The 17,621-nt window shown below is 33.2% G+C and overlaps 1 protein-coding gene across 2 annotated transcripts in view; it reads left to right on the top strand.

The window, feature by feature from the left end:
- The window catches only part of CPED1 (cadherin like and PC-esterase domain containing 1), a 404,819-nt gene that overhangs the window by 176,007 nt on the left and 211,191 nt on the right, over nt 1–17,621 (top strand). The gene's annotated exons all lie outside the window — the stretch shown is intronic.

Below are 17,621 nucleotides of genomic sequence, written 5' to 3'. Positions count from 1 at the left end.
CTGTCCCATACTAATCCAGTCTTTATCCAATAATTCTTGCAAATTCTACATCCATAATTATCTCTCAAATATGTCCCCTCATAAAAATCATCACTCTGTTTTAGGCCCTCATCAATTCTCACCTGGATTATTGTACCAGACTCCTAAATGATCTCTCTGCCTCAATTCCTTCAAGAGTTACCCAATTCTTCCACATAGTTACCATGCTGATACTCTTAAAACCCAGACTTAACCCATTTATCCTTGCACATGCTATTTTCCCTTTGTAGAATGTTACTCCTTGAGGCCAGTTTTACTTTTTATTTCTGTATATCTAGCATTTAGCATAGCATATAATATTTTATTTTTTTTTTTTGTCTGGGTCTCTGAAATCATTGGTGTATAGAGTTCTTGGTAAGAAAGCTCTCTTTACCTGAATAAATAGGAAACAACTGTTTGTACTTGCCAATTTATGCTGTAACATTTGCCTTAAGGCATGTGGGGATTAAGTGATTTGCTCAGGGTCATGCAGTCAATATGTCTCACAAAAAGGATTTAAACCCACATTATGCTGACTTTTAGCTTATTCCCGGTATCTCTATTTCATCTTACTGCACATAGTAAGTCCTTAATAAATAATTTTAGGATAATATACAATGGAATATAATAGAATGGAATGGAATAGCATAGGATAAGATAGGATAGTTTGGGAAAGAAAAAAAGGGGAAAAATAGAATTAGAGAAAGAAGGATCATTTTTTTTCAAAAGGGTGTTAGAAGTCACTCTTGAGTTGGGTCAGAAACCACAATGGTTCAAAAAGAGATTATTGTGGTATAGTATAGTATAGTATAAGTTTTGAAGCAAGTTAATACTAAATTCTGGCTGGGGTGATAAGCAATATTTCTTCACATAGGATTTGGAGAAATGCTATCCAGATCATTGTAATGCAGAGGATTACCCTGAAAGAAACAGGATAACTTCTGCATGACCTGCAAAGGAAAGAGGAAGTATATTGCTGAACTTCTTTCTCTTCCATGGGCAGAAGTATTTTTGTTCATAAATTCAGTTGAAGTAGGAAAAAGGGGACTACATGAACTTAAATCTGGGATGGGTTTTCATTTTTAAAACAATGCCTATTTTAAAACATAGTTTCTTTCTTTCTTTCTTTCTTTCTTTCTTTCTTTCTTTCTTTCTTTCTTTCTTTCTTTCTTTCTTTCTTTCTTTCTTTCTTTCTTTCTTTCTTCCTTCCTTCCTTCCTTCCTTCCTTCCTTCCTTCCTTCCTTCCTTCCTTCCTTCCTTCCTTCCTTCCTTCCTTCCTTCCTTCCTTCCTTCCTTCCTTCCTTCCTTCCTTCCTTCCTTCTTTCCTTCCTCCCTCCCTCCCTCCCTCCCTCCCTCCCTCCCTCCCTCCCTCCCTCCTCTCTCTCTCTCTCTCTCTCTCTCTCTCTCTCTCTCTCTCTCTCTCTCTCTCTCTCTCTCTCTCTTTCTTTCTTTCTTTCTTTCTTTCTTTCTTTCTTTCTTTCTTTCTTTCTTTCTTTTCTTTCTTTTCTTTCTTTTCATAGTTTTTATTTACCAGATATATGCATGGGTAATTTTACAACATTGGCAATTGCCAAACCTTTTGTTCTAATTTTTGCTCTCCTCCCCCCCTCTCCCCATGGCAGGTTGACCAATACATGTTCAATATGTTAAAGTATAAATTAAATACAATAAATTTATACATGTCCAAACAGTTGTTTTGCTGTCCAAAAAGAATTGGACTTTGAAATAGTATACAATTAGCCTGTGAAGGAAATCCAAAATGTAGGCAGACAAAATTAGAGGGATTGGGAATTCTATATAGTGGTTCATAGTCATCTCCCAGGGTTCTTTTGCTGGGTGTAACTGGTTCATTTCATTACTGCTCTATTGGAACTGATTTGGTTCATCTCATTGTTGAAAATGGCCACATCCATCAGAATTGATCATCATATAGTATTGTTGTTGAAGTATACAACGATCTCCTGGTCCTACTCATTTCACTCAGCATCAGTTCATGTAAGTCTCTCCAGGCCTTTCTGAAATCATCCTGTTGATCATAAACATGGCTTCTTTATGCAACAATGTTTACTAAGTAACCACAGATGTTGTGGCATTAGATTGTGTTCCATCATGGAAAGGAATCAGTGTTTATGGAACATCCAAGTAAATGAAGATGTGGCCCAAATTAAAAATTACTAATGACCAAATTATTTCATTTAAAGAATGAATGTAAAAAGAGTGTGGTGGAAAGATGACTAAATATAGAGGCAAAATATTTTTGATTGCTTCTAGATCTCCTTATTATAGTATTTGTATGTCCTTGGACAAATTACTTCTCTTCCCTGAGCCTCAATTTTTTTCAGCTGTAAAATTTTTGAGGGGGTTCATACTGTACAAAAGGAAAAGAATAAACATTTTTATAGCATATATTAAGGCTAATCACTGTGCTGTCCTCTTTTTAAAAATAAATTTCTTGTTTTTATAATAACTCTCTAAGGTAAATACTGCTATTATCCCCACTATACAGTTGAGGAAACTGAGGTAGAGAGAGACTAAGTGACTTGCTCATGATCATAAACCTAGTAAATATGTTTAGGGTTGGATTTGAACTCAGGTTTTTCTGAGTCCAGACTTGGCACCTCTATCTATTGCACCACTAGTTGCCTTTATGAGAATAAATTCTCTTTCAACTACATATCTATGATCTCATTACAGAAAAGGAAAAAAAAAACATGTTTTGTTTATGTCCATAGTAGGTTGGAGTGGGGCAGATTTTGAAAGTGGAAAAAAGGGAGCCACAGATAATATTCCCTAATGAGGAAAAAAACATACCAGGAGTTAGAAATAAATGTGAGAGAGCTTTGAAGAGAATATTACAAAGAAAACTGTACAATTTGTAGATAAAGGTCATTTGATATCTTACAGAGGGTATTTCCAGTCAGAGGTTTGGATTGGAATCAGAAAGACTCAGAATTGGAAGAGAGAACTGAAAAGTAGAGTTCACTTTGAAGGGGAGAGAGGTTCTTAGATTACTTGTTACATAAAGCAAGTGATTTCTTTTAGAAAGCTTAGATAGGCAGGATTGTACAAGAGTTAGAGGAAAGGAACCAGGAAAGAATAGACTCAAAAAAAAAAAAAGAAAAGAAAAAGAAAGAAAGAGAGATAGAGAAGAGAATTAGAAAAGAATGTCAAGGAGAATGTTGATGAGAACAGGAGGAGATTCATAACCAGCTTTGAAGAGGATAAATTGTGATAGAAAAAATACAATGCAGAAAAATGTAATATAGAGGAGTCATGTCAGAACTTAAATATTAATAGGTATCTTTTTTTTCTAGAGTTGAATTTTTCATGTTCTATATTTCCTTCCCTCAAGCAATATTTGGAATTGTAGTTGATACATTTAATCTACATGCTTTTCCAGGAGCAAGCTATGGAAATTTAGCCTTTGGGTTAGTCAACATCTGCAAGTGATATCCCTTAAAATTTTGTCAGCAATCATCATGTGTGAAGATTGAATTTAGGAATAAAATATCCATTTGATTAGAATACTGTTTAGATTAATAATTTTTGAAATGTGTATAACAATTAAGCATGTATTACTTTAAAATATAGCATCCCATATAAAGAATAATGTTTTGGTTCAGTCTCTGTCAGATACTATGTAAAAGATACAAGAAAAATTCTATCAAATGATAATAAACTTTTATGAAATGACAAAATTTCTTCACCATAATAACAGGGAATAAACTAATGATAAATTGTTGGATTATTTATTCATGATGTAAATAAAACTTTTTTTTTTTATGAAGTGTAAATTTTTCTTCCATTTCAGTGATTGATCACAAGACCTAATTGGGCATACAAAAATAAGTCTTCTTGCATGAAAGAGTCAAGATATAACCAATTTAAAATCATGATCTCCTTTATTACTTTCATGCTGATTTGGGGGTTTACACATTATAAATTGGGTAGTCTTCCCCAAATGTATCCATATTTTCAAAAGTTTTACATTGGCTTGATGAAGAATGATTTCCATTTGAATATATTTTCTCCACATGACACTCAATAAGAGAGATTACTGTTGGAAAAGTTCTAAGAAGAGCTGTCAGAATTTAATTTATTGGTGACTGCTAGAGAAAGCCCATGCTTCACTATAATAGAAATATGTTCTGAAATAAGAATGGTATTTGTATAGAGAAGATAAGTTGGCATGTACATACAACACCAATGATAACATCTTTACAACTTCAATTTTCATTCTTTCCTGTTGTATTTCCCAACTCCTTAGTATTTTTATGATCAGTTTTAGAATGGATAATAAAGATTATATATCCATTTAAGGAAAAGATTAAGAATGATAAGATAGATGGAGGTCCTGCCATCCCAAGTAAATAATTGAACTTTTATACCATTCATAGCTTTATGTATATTATATTGTACTTGTGATCAATTCATTAGGATGCACATATGAAAATGTTGTATTTTGAATTATTTGACTTAATCATAACAAATATGTGCTTTGAATTCTGAAAGTTTAACAAATGGTTCAAAAGCTTAGGTTTCTGAGGAGCGTACAAGTGAGTGAAATGATTCATGCTACTGAAATGTAAAGCTTATTTAAGTAAGTGGAGTTTTTGATCTAATGCCAGAAATAGGGGAAAGCATTCTAATTTGGGTTTAGTCAATTAATTCAGTTTTTTCAATGGCTTACCCTAAAGGAAGTCAATTATCAATGAGCTAAAACAAATGGTAAGAATACTTATATTCTTATATAATTTGGCTTAAAAAGGAACCCAGTCTTAATCCATGCAATTTGACTTGGGTTGCAAAGAAATTTTCTTAATTTTTACAAAATGCAATTATGAATAGTACATGAGTATTCAAGTTTATTGGATTAATATTTTAGAAGTGTCAGATTTTAGAAATGTGAGAATATTAACAATTTTGGTCCCTTGTCTATCATACTCTAGTAATCAATAAGTCAACTGCATTTCAGAGACTCCCTACATTCCTGAATAGTGCCACTACATGTGTAATAGCAAATTCTATACATTACAAGGTAAGGCAGCATAGTATAGTGGAAACCTTCAAGCTGGAAGATTTAGACTCCAGACCTGGTTTTGTCATTTACCGATGATCTGGGTACCACTTACCACTTAATCTTTCTTATCCCCAGTTTCTTCATCTGTAAGATGAGAATTATAACACTGGTCCCAGAGTTATTTTGAGGTTTCAGTGAGTTCATGTATATAAAACTGCTCTGTAAACTAGAAAAATATTAGGTATTATTATAGTTGTCTGAATAGAAAAGTATATCCATGCATGCAATTATTGAACTGAGCAATTTTTCTTCCTTTGTTCAATAAACCTTCCTGTCTAGAATTTTTCTCTGGTACTCTACTAAATAACATCTCTCACCATGTCTGGGAAGCTTACTAGCTTTATTACCCCTCTAAAGTGTTAGAAACAGCCTCAGATAGGCAGGTCTTATGGCAGATCTGCTTTGGAGGTCTTCTAATGTACAGCCCATGCCTTGTTCCACAAGCCCATGGCTACAGTCTTCTCATAATTGAATATACAATTCCAGACTTGCATGTGGAAACACTTCACTCATATTTGTAAATCTACAGGCATATGTTCCTTCTATTCCTTCTTCTCTCACCCTATTCCTAGCCTTTACTTCCTCCCTGCCCAAAATTATAAAGTAGGCCTTTAGAGACCATCATTCACAATATTATCTTGCATCAAATGCCAGGAAATTGAAATAAATCTACTTTTCATATTTGAAGCTGGAAAACTTTCAGAAAAGACAATTATTATGAGCAGTATTGGACAGCACAGAAATCTTGTGCCATTTTCCCATTCAAAGAATTTAATAATACCATGGTTGTGTTTGCATGGAACCATTAGAGAAACTATTGTTGTAGCATTTACTAATTCATTCAAATAAGATAGTTCAGCCAGAAATCATATTTGATCTATTCTAGGGAAACGTCTGGCAGTTTAACTAAATGAAATAATCAGCTAATTTTATGGATTTTTTTAGCAACTGCATACAATGTTCAGAGTCACTAAGTAGACTTTATATATTTAAAACATAGACATTACTGTGTGTTTTCTTTATCTTAATATATTGTACACATTTATGAAACATAAATTTGGTTTTAATTTTGTCTTATATATCATGTTTAGAAGAGAGATTTTTATTATTTATAATAGCTTTTATAAGGGACTTTATAAGATTTATGTATTTATGATATTTGCCAAGAATTTTACAAAGGGGAGATTATATCATCTCCTCCTCATCCCTCATCTTTGGGCAGGAAGTTATTCCAAGTAGGTGCAGGAGATAGAATAATCATTGAATCTAATTTAAGAAGTAACTAAGTAATAAAATACCAACTATGGTAATAAGGAAACATTTTGATATTCCCAGTGTTATAAAGTTTCATAGGTGGTTAAGCCACATCTGATTTTGAAAAATCATTTTATGAATGATTCTACTATAACCCTCATTTTTGAGCTTTCAATCAAATGATAACTAGTTAACTCATGGGAATATGGTTGCTGGATTGAATGTGTCTGTGAAAGCCTTTGCAAATTCATTTCCAGCGTCAATATTATTCTTTATTCTCCAAAGATAAAATTTTTATCTCTCGCAGAATGAAACCTAAACAAATTTTAGTGGATTTTGGTAAGCTTCCATTCTGATCAACTTTACACATAATTAAGATGGTGACCATAGGTCAGTAGTTTTTTGTTTGTTTGTTTTTTGCCAGTTACACTTCAAATCAAAAGTTTGATTTAAAAGTTTCTTTGTTAAAATTATTTCCTTTCTTCTGAATGTTTTTGTTATGCCTTTAGTAGCTAAATGTTTTTTTTTATTAAAATAAAATACTCCTTTTCAAAAACCAATGCCAATAGCAATGCCCTTTTTTTCAAGTGTCTTCCAAAACACTAGAAATTTTTTTATCTGCCACTTTTTGAAAATTGAAAGCAATAGGTGAACACATTGTTATAAACAAGAAAATCATGTTCTTCTACAGTAACAATTATATCATTTTCTCTAAGATATTATAATGTAATAGATCAAGGAATGACAAGTTTTTAAAAATTGTCTTATAAAATTTCCTACATTTTTTCTTTTAATCTGTACTTGCTTATTCTTATGTGTATATTGTTCACACATGTATGTTGTGAGAAGTGGTATGGCTTAGTATAAAGGGAGCTAGCCTTGGATACAAGAAGTCCTGGATTCAAGTCTCATCTCTGACACATACCAGTAAGCTACTTAACCTTTTAGTGTACCAACAATTTTTTAAGACTTCAAGTTACATGTGAATTTCCCATCTGCATCATTAGAGGGAGATTGTACACATTCAGAGCTTCTATACCTGATGAAATCTCAAGTTTAGGTCTAGACCAAATTCATATATATATTAAAGTATACATATATACATACATATGGACATGTATGTGTGACTATGTGTATAATATAATTTATATTAACATTCTAAATATACATTGGTATTATAATAATAATCAGTATATATATACAATATACAGTATATATATATAGACAATACATATATGTATACATATATTTAAGATAAAATTGTCTGACTAGGTAGATGTTATAAAAGTTCCAAATCTTACCAGGTTATTCCTTTAAATATGTGGAGATAAATAAATGCTGACAGTTTGATTCCTCAATTTTATGACTATTATCTTTCATGTGCATTTTCTGTGGCTGATAGGATTGAATTCATTTTGTATTAATGTTGTATTGCAATTTTCCATTGAAGATGGATGATAAACAATTTGTAAAACATGTCACATTAAAATGTTTTAAGGTCTACTTTTATTTATGTTTGCCTTGATTCTGAAGCACCTATCTCCTTAAGAATGTCTAGTTTTATTATAATGAATAAAAAAAAAACAGATTAGATATCATAGAATGAGATACAGGAATCCCAAATCATTTTAAAATTCTTTCTTCCTCCAGGGTTATAGATTTAGAACTACTCACTATGATGGCTCTTTTAACGTTTTCATTCCTTTTTAAACTTCCTATGGATCTCCTTCCTTCCCATCTACTTATATGACAATTTTGTCCCACAATTTTACTGAACAAGCTCCTTAGCCCTTCTTCCTCATCTTAAATTACCTATATGCTTTCTCCTTTCTCCTTTGTTTTGCAATAAATGACCCTTCTCCTTGCTAATATCAACCCCTTTAAATACACAAGTGATCCCATTCTATTGTCTTCTCCAACATATTGCCCCTCTATTATTACTCTTTCACTCATCTTCAGTCTCTCCTATTGCCCATAAATATACCAATATCTCTCCATCTTGGAAAAAAATCTCCCTTATCTGTTCATTCCTACTAGTTATTGTCCCAAATCTTTCCTAACCTCATTGAGGACAATTATAATAGGTGCTTCCATTTCCTTTCCTCTTACTTTTGACTTTTTCCAGTCTGACTTCTAACCTCATCATTCAACCTAAATTTATTTCTTCAAAGTTACTAACAATCTTCTAATTGTCAATCTAACATCTTTTTTTTTTTATTAAACCTCATCTTTCTTGACCTTTCAGCATCATGTGACATTATTGATCACCCAATTTTTCTTGATATTACCTTTTTTTTTCCCCCTAGGTTTCTGCAACACTATTTTCTCCTTGTTATCCAGCAACCTAACTGAGCCTTCTTTATCAGTCTCCTTTATTAGATCTTCATTCAAGTCCCAACTCTTTTTTTTTTAATTTTATTTTATTTTATAATTATAACATTTTTTGACAGTACATATGCATGGGTAATTTTTTACAACATTATCCCTTGCACTTACTTCTATTCAGATTTTTTTCCCTTCCTCCCCCAACCCCCTCCCCCAGATGGCAAGCAGTCTTATATATGTTAAATATATTACAGTATAATTTAGATACAATATATGTGTGTAGAACCGAATTTTTTGTTGCACAGGAAGAATTGGATTCAGAAGGTAGAAATAACAGTTTACATTCATTTCCCAGTGTTCCTTTTCTGGATGTAGCTGGTTCTGTCCATCATTAATCAATTGGAATTGGATTAGCTCTTCTCTATGTTGAAGAAATCCACTTCCATCAGCATACATCCTCGTACAGTATCATTGTTGAAGTGTATAATGATCTTCTGGTTCTGCTCGTTTCACTCAGCATCAGTTGATTTAAGTCTCTCCAAGCCTCTCTGTATTTCTCCTGTTGGTCATTTCTTATAGAACAGTAATATTCCATAACATTCATATACCATAGTTTACCCAACCATTCTCCAATTGATGGACATCCATTCATCTTCCAGCTTCTAGCCACTATGAAAAGAGCTGCCACAAACATTTTGGCACATACAGGACCCTTTCCCTTCTCTAGTAGTTCCTTGGGGTATAAGCCCAGTAGTAGTATGGCTGGGTCAAAGGGTATGCACATTTTGATAACTTTTTGGGCATAATTCCAGATTGCTCTCCAGAATGGTTGGATTCTTTCACAACTCCACCAACAATGCATCAGTGTCCCAGTTTTCCCACAGCCCCTCCAACATTCATCGTTATTTGTTCCTGTCATTTTAGCCAATCTGACAGGTGTGTAATGATACCTCAGAGTTGTCTTAATTTGCATTTCTCTGATCAATAGTGATTTGGAACACTCTTTCATATGAGTGGAAATAGTTTTAATTTCATCATCTGAAAATTGTCTGTTCATATCCTTTGACCATCTATCAATTGGAGAATGGCTTGATTTCTTATAAATTAAAGTCAATTCTCTGTATATTTTGGAGATGAGGCCTTTATCAGAACCTTTAACTGTAAAAATTTTTTCCCAATTTGTTACTTCCCTTCTAATCTTGTTTGCATTAGTTTTGTTTGTGCAGAAACTTTTTAATTTGGTGTAATCAAAATGTTCTATTTTGTGATCAATAATGGTCTCTAGTTCTCCCTTGGACACAAACTCCTTCCTCCTCCACAAGTCTGAGAGGTAAACTATCCCATGTTCCTCCAATTTATTTATGATTTCGTTCTTTATGCCTAAATCTTGGACCCATTTTGATCTAATCTTAGTATGTGGTGTTAAATGTGGGTCCATGCCTAGTTTCTGCCATATTAATTTCCAGTTTTCCCAGCAGTTTTTGTCAAATAATGAATTCTTATCCCAAAATTTGGGATCTTTGGGTTTGTCAAAGATTAGATTGCTATTTTTATTCACTATCTTGTCCTGTGAACCTAACCTATGCCACTGATCAACTAGTCTATTTCTTAGCCAATACCAAATGGTTTTGGTGACTGTTGCTTTATAATATAGCTTTAAATCAGGTACACTTAGACCACCTTCCTCTGCAAGTCCCAACTCTTAATAGCATATGTCCCACAGTGCTCCATCCTAGGCTGTCTTAGCCATTTATGCTATTTCATTGGTGTTGCCATCAGCTCCCATGGATTTAATTATCATCTCTCTGTTGATGATTCTTAAGTCTACTCTAGCCCTACTCTCTCTAATGACCTCCAATCTTGCATCTCCAGTTGTTTATTAGACATCAGGATTTAGATATCCTCTAGGCATCTATACTCAACATATAAAAAAAAAAATTCTTGCCCTCCCCTCACTTCCAAATCTCTAAATTATTATCAAGAGCAACACCTTTCTATCAGTCATCTTTAGTGACATCTTAAATATCATCCTTGACTCTTTACTATATCTTTTCCCCACACACACCTTATCAAATTGTTGTTAAGGCCTGCTATTTTTACCTTTGTTTTAGCATCTCTCATATATACCTCATCTTTCTCCAACACTATAACCATCAAGGTGGTGCAGACTTCATCACTCCATGTCTAGACAAGGCCACTCACCTTGCCACAATTGTGGTCTCTCTGCCACAGTTCTCTCCAGTCGATCCTCCACTCCAGTAGTTAAAGTAATTTTCCAAAAGTAGAAGTCTAACTGTGTCATCTTCCCCCACCCCTTCTCTACTCAAGAAACTCAGTGGCTCCCTGTTTCCTACAGAGTCAAATATAAATCTATTTTTAAAAAAATGTTCAAGCCTTTCAAAACTTTCCCCCAATTCTCCTCCTCCAAATACCTTTCTTTTCTTCTTATGTCTTATACTTACTCAGATATTTTACAATCAAGTGACTCTGACCTCCCTGTTCTCCCTTACTCAAGACATTCTATTGCCTGACTCTAGGTATTTTCACAGACTGTCCCCCATGTCTGGAATGCTTTCCCTCCTTAACTCTAACTAGAAGCATTTCTAGTTTCTTCCAAACCTGAGCAAAAAATCTCACCTTCTACAGGAAGTTTTTCCTGACCCCTTTTTGGAAAGTCCATGGATAGAAGTAATCAATCAGTCAATCTACAGACATTTATTAAATAGCTACTATGTGCCAGACAGCATATAGAAACTTAAGTGAAAAAGAGTTAATCTAATATAAAATTAGAAAAGCAGATTCTTTTTGAATTTTACTATTGAGGACCATTTTCCTCTTCTTTTTTTTTTTGTATCTTTAGCTTAAATATTGGCAACTGTTGACTCACATTCTCTTGTTTCCTGATTCTGATCCCAGATTTTTATGCCAACCCATCCCTCAACAGTTCTTGCATTGATGCAGAGACGAGGAGAAAAGCATTCCAATTCTCTGATTAGCTTTAGTTCCGTTCTATTTTTGAGGGACTAAAATGCTTTAGATCATGTCTTCTCACCCATTCTTAGTCTCTTTTCCTGTTTCTTTCTTTCAAAGTTAATTATATCTTAATTTCAAGATCTACTACCTTAATTAAAATCACCAGGAACCGTGAAAAGTGAATATTTCCTTGACTTTATGTTTTTTTTTAAATTTATTTCCACATCTTCACAGCAGGGATCTATGTTCAGCCAAAACTCTGTTGTGCTGACATTTATAATTAAGACATATGGCCCTAAAACTCAGAAATAAACTATCTGCTATATGCAATCAGTTTCCAAGTCCTGTTAATTCCACCTCCACAAATTTTCTTACATCTGTCCTTTCCTCTCCACTTGCACTGCTATCATTACGATTTAAGCTCTCATTCTTGCCTTTTTATACTATTGTAATAGTGTCTTAGTTGATCTTTTTACTACCATTCTTTCTGCTTTCAAATCCAAACCTTCTACAACTATCAAAGTGATAGTACATAGGTCTCAACATATCAGTCCTCTATTTCAAAGCTTCACAAACTGGATAAAAATAATGTTCTTACCTTGGCAATTAAGGCCCTCAACAACCTGTCTCCAAGTTACTTTTCCAATCTTTTATAAAAAAGATTTGACATTCCACTTAAATCAGACTACCTAATCTTTGTAGATCCTCACTCTCTTACCTAGTTATATACAGTTCTTCTAGCTCACTTTTTCCTACTTCTTGATAGTCCCAGGATTTCTAAGTTGTAAAGGACTTCAGAGGTATTTTGGCCCTACTCACATCTGAATCTTTTCTATTGTATTCCTGATGAGTGGTCCACTGGCTTCTGCTCGAATATCTTCAAGAATGTGAATGTACATACTATCACATTATTCAAAAGAAACTAGATAGGTAAAAGGGTATCATTGCAGATTTAAAAAATATGCATATGAGAAAATCAAGGAATGGAATAAGGATAGGAAAGCTGCAAGACAGAAAAACAATGGTGATGAGAAATAAAAAATGGAGTTAATTTAAATGATGTGGTGTATATAAGTAATTTGTTACCAGAGTTTTAAGGAGACATGTGCAGAATATAGAAGCAAGAATAGGTAAAAGAGAATGAATACAGAAGCTTGGCATATTCCCAAAGGAATAGTGCCAACTGTGCTGGTTTAAAGTAAACTGACAGATAAAAGGAAAATTTAAGACAAAAAAGTGAGGAATTGTAATCTATACTGGAATAGGAAAAATAGAAGGAGCAAGATTTCAAAGAAAGAAGAGTTTACTTCTGTGTTGTTGTTTTTTTTCCTGGAAAAGAGGAGGACCTGGAAACACACACCACACACACATACTCACACACATGCACATACATACATAGACACTCATGAACACACATATACATGGATAACATAAATATGATATCTGAGATTAGTAGATAGAAATAAGAAAGTGCCCAACTGCCCTTGATGAGTTAAACTTACCAGATCAAGATGAACAATTCTCCAGAGTTCTGAAAACTATGAATTTGTGCTTTCTGAACCAGAATCTTTGAATGATCTTGGACCATAAGTTAAAATCAATACACCAAGATGGATATTCCCCAGGGTTCTAAAAAGACTTGGGATATGTGTTTTCTGAGCCAGAATCTTTAATGATCTTAGAAGTCATTCAAATGGATAATAAATAGATTAGAGGAACAGAGGATAATCTACCTCTCAGACTTGTGGAGGAGGAAGGAATTTATGACCAGAGGAGAACTAGAGATCATTATTGATCACAAAATAGAAGATTTTGATTACATCAAACTAAAAAGTTTCTGTACAAATAATACTAATGCAAACAAGATTAGAAGGGAAGTAACAAATTGGGAAAATATTTTTAAAAACAAAGGTTCTGACAAAGGTCTCATTTCCAAAATATATAGAGAACTGACCATAATTTATAAGAAACCAAACCATTCTCCAATTGATAAATGGTCAAAGGATATGAACAGACAATTCTCAGAGGAAGAAATTGAAACTATATCCACTCACATGAAAGAGTGTTCCAAATCACTACTGATCAGAGAAATGCAAATTAAGACCACTCTGAGATACCACTACACACCTGTCAGATTGGCTAAGATGACAGGAACAAATAATGACAAATGTTGGAGGGGCTGTGGGAAAACTGGGACACTGATACATTGCTGGTGGAGTTGTGAAAGAATCCAGCCATTCTGGAGAGCAATCTGGAATTATGCCCAAAAAGTTATCAAACTGTGCATACCCTTTGACCCAGCAGCGCTACTACTGGGATTATATCCCAAAGAAATACTAAAGAGCGGAAAGAGACATATATGTGCCAAAATGTTTGTGGCAGCTCTTTTTGTTGTAGCTAGAAACTGGAAGATGAATGGATGTCCATCAGTTGGAGAATGGTTGGGTAAATTGTGGTATATGAAGGTTATGGAATATTATTGCTCGGTAAGAAATGACCAGCAGGAGGAATATAGAGAGGCCTGGAGAGACTTAAATCAACTGATGCTGAGTGAAATGAGCAGAACCAGAAGATCACTGTACACTTCAACAACGATACTGTATGAGGATGTATTCTGATGGAAGTGGAAATCTTCAACATAAAGAAGATCCAACTCACTTCCAGTTGATCAATGATGGACAGAGGTAGATACACCCAGAGAAGAAACACTGGGAGGGGAATGTAAATTGTTAGCACTAATATCTGTCTGCCCAGGTTGCATGTACCTTCGGATTCTATTGTTTATTGTGCAACAAGAAAATGATATTCACATACATGTATTGTACCTAGACTATATTGTAACACATGTAAAATGTATGGTATTGCCTGTCGTCGGGGGGAGGGAATAAGGGAGGGGGGGTAATTTGGAAAAATGAATACAAGGGATAATATTATAAAATATATATATATATATATATATATATAATAAAAAAAATTAAAAAAAAAAAAAAAAAAAAAAAAAAAAGAAGTCATTCAAATGGAAGAGCTTCAAGATTGGAAAAAGGCCAGTGTTGATCCAATTTCCAAAAAGAGTAGAAAACTATGGGTTAGTCATTTGGATTTGTATTTCTTACAGAATCCAAGAATTATTATTAAAGGTATGGTTAATGAACATCTACAAAAGCTCTACCATGATCTCAACAAGAGTAGGTCATTCCAGCCTAAACTCTATTTTCTGTCAGGGTTTCTAGACTGATAAATCAGAAGAATTGCTATTATGGGCAATATGACCTATTTTGGTGGATTAAGAACATGGGAAATATCTGTGTCTAAAACAAATTCAATTTTAATTGGGAGAGTAATCTCTAGTGAAGTACCCCAGAAATCTGTGCTTGGCTCTACTCTATTTCACAGTTTTAACAACATCTATGTCAAAGAGCATAGATACCATACTAATCAATTTTGCAAATAACCAAGAACTAGAAGGAATGCATAACATGTTAGGTGAGAGAATGAGGATCTAAAAAGATTCTGACACATTAACACACTGAGTTAAACCAAACATAATAAAACAATATGGAAACATGTAAATCTCTCCACTTGGATTTTTTTGAAAAATGAACTTCATTAGTAAAATATGAAGCAATTGTGGCTAGATAGTTGTTTATCTGAAAAAGATTTGGGAAAATTTTATTGGTGTGCAAGCTCAATATGAGTTAAAAGTGTGCCAAAAAGGCAAGTGTAAAATGGAAAAAAAAAAAAAAGCATGGTGTCCAGAGCTAGGATAGGGACAGTGCCCAATTGTACTCCAGCCTAGCCAGACCACAATGGGGATATTATTTCCAATTTTAAGCACTACAGTTTAGAAAAGATAATGAGAAGCTGAGGAATATTTGAAGGAGAGTAACCAAATAGTAAAGAATTTTCACATTGTTTATGTGAGAATCATTGAGGGAACTGGAGATTCTTAACCTAGAAAAGAAATTATTTAGGAGTATTGTGATAGCTGCCTTCATTTATTTAAAGATTGTCCTATGAAAGAAAGAAAAGATTTGTTCTACTTGTTCCAGATACAGGAACTAGAAGGATGGGTGGAAGTTACAAAGAGGCAGAATTAGATTTGACATAAGACTTCCTAATAATTCTTATCTGAGAGTGGATTACCTTGGAAAGTAATATTTACCCCTTAGTAAAAATCTTTAAGTCTAGATGACAATTTGTCTGGTATGTTGTAATTGTTTTGGAATAGATTTGACTATGTGGCATTAGTGCTCTCTTCTGACTTGGAGGACCAGTGATTTTATGATCTGATACTTAAAACTATTCTATTTATTCAATCTATCACTCTAGTTTATCAACTTCTTTAAACCTTGATTCTGGGACTTTGAAGTCCAGTGTGTTTAAGTATTCTTCCAAGTATTGTGTTAGTCAAAAATTTTATAAATATACTTTTTATACCTATAACTGAGTTACTAATGAAAATAACAAGTGGTATAAAACCAGAGATGTATCCCTCCATTATGCAAAGATATTTTACTTTAGGTTGATGGCCTTTAATCACTACTTTTTTGGAACAGTGCCTAACCCAATGCCTCAGACATATAGATACTTTATAAATTCTTGACTAATTCATTGAATCCTTCTTTACTGAAATGATCTCCTTCCAATAGTTCCACTTGCTAAAATACTTCTTTTCCATCAAGGCATAGTTCAGGTGACACTTATTTGACACCCATTGCTTCCATAAAGCTATATCTGATTTCCCCATATGAAAGTGATCTCTTCCTCCTTAAATGTATATTCTTTTGTATAAATCCTTTATTTGCTCTTCTTATATTCTATTTTTCATTGAGCTAATTTATGTATGTTTTATTCTCCCTACTAATAGACTTTAAGCTCCTTAAATGTAGAGACTATATTACTTTTCATTTATTTCTTCCTGGTGCTTAGAGCAGAGTCTTACACATACTAAGTCTACACGTTTTAGGCACTTAATTAAAGTGAAAATGTATAGTCATATGCTATATATGTCTTTATTTCAACCCTAAGACTATTAAACTTTAGTTTTATAAATATTGTGAAAATATTTTAAATGACTAAATGTTGTAAAACATTAACAGCATTAAATTGTTCTAATAATGATTTTTAAATACCAAAGTGAAATGTAGTATATAGCAATTGAAAATGTTGAAGTTAATATTTAATTATTTCTCAATTGGTCACTTAGTGCATTATTTTTCTTTAGTAAAGTTGGAGTTTGAAAGGGAGAAGGAAAAGAATCCTAGTTGACATCTGCTAATAAAGTTCACATCTCATTAGGTTTCTACGTTTAGCTGGTGATAGCTTATGAATGCAGTACTTGCTTGTCTTGGGGCAAATTTTGTTTTGTTTGAGTTAAAGATACACTTCATATTTACTGTTTCCTTCTGGCAACTCATGTTAGCCTTGTCTGTTGTTATCAAAGGAAGGAGACATGCAGTATTATGCAGGCATGAGGGATTTAGTTTTTTCTTCCTGAAAAGGTTAGTAGATTTCTTACCACCTATACCTAGGAAAGATTTTTCTTACTCACCTTTGCTATACTGTGTTTAACCAGAGAAAGTTTATGTATCAGAAGACAGGTATTTTGCATTTTTATTTCTCAAACATATTGAGTTGAAACTTAAGGTTGAGTGTTCTGAAAAGATCATCATATATGTTCTTTTAAAGGTTTCAGTAAGTGAAAAAATAGTTTGTGATTATAGAGATTTTCCAGTCTTTTATAGAAAAAGAAAAGGTACAAATTTAAACTTTTCTTATTTGTAGAAAGTAGACAGGAATTTTATCTAATTATTTCTGTCTACTTGTTAGTGGCTAAATATAGTTCCAAAACAAAACAAAACAACAAAAAAAGGCAAGAGATTTGACTTTGTGTTTAAGCCTATAATAAAAAAAATTGAGTGAACAGTGTTGTTTTATTTTTTAAAATATTACCCTGCTTTCAAATTACTTT

Source organism: Sminthopsis crassicaudata, chromosome 5 (genome assembly GCF_048593235.1).
Source record: "Sminthopsis crassicaudata isolate SCR6 chromosome 5, ASM4859323v1, whole genome shotgun sequence".
In the NCBI taxonomy this organism is placed as follows: Eukaryota; Metazoa; Chordata; class Mammalia; order Dasyuromorphia; family Dasyuridae; genus Sminthopsis; species Sminthopsis crassicaudata.
The sequence above is the reverse complement of the archived record's forward strand: the minus strand, read 5'-3'. Positions and strand labels throughout refer to the sequence as shown.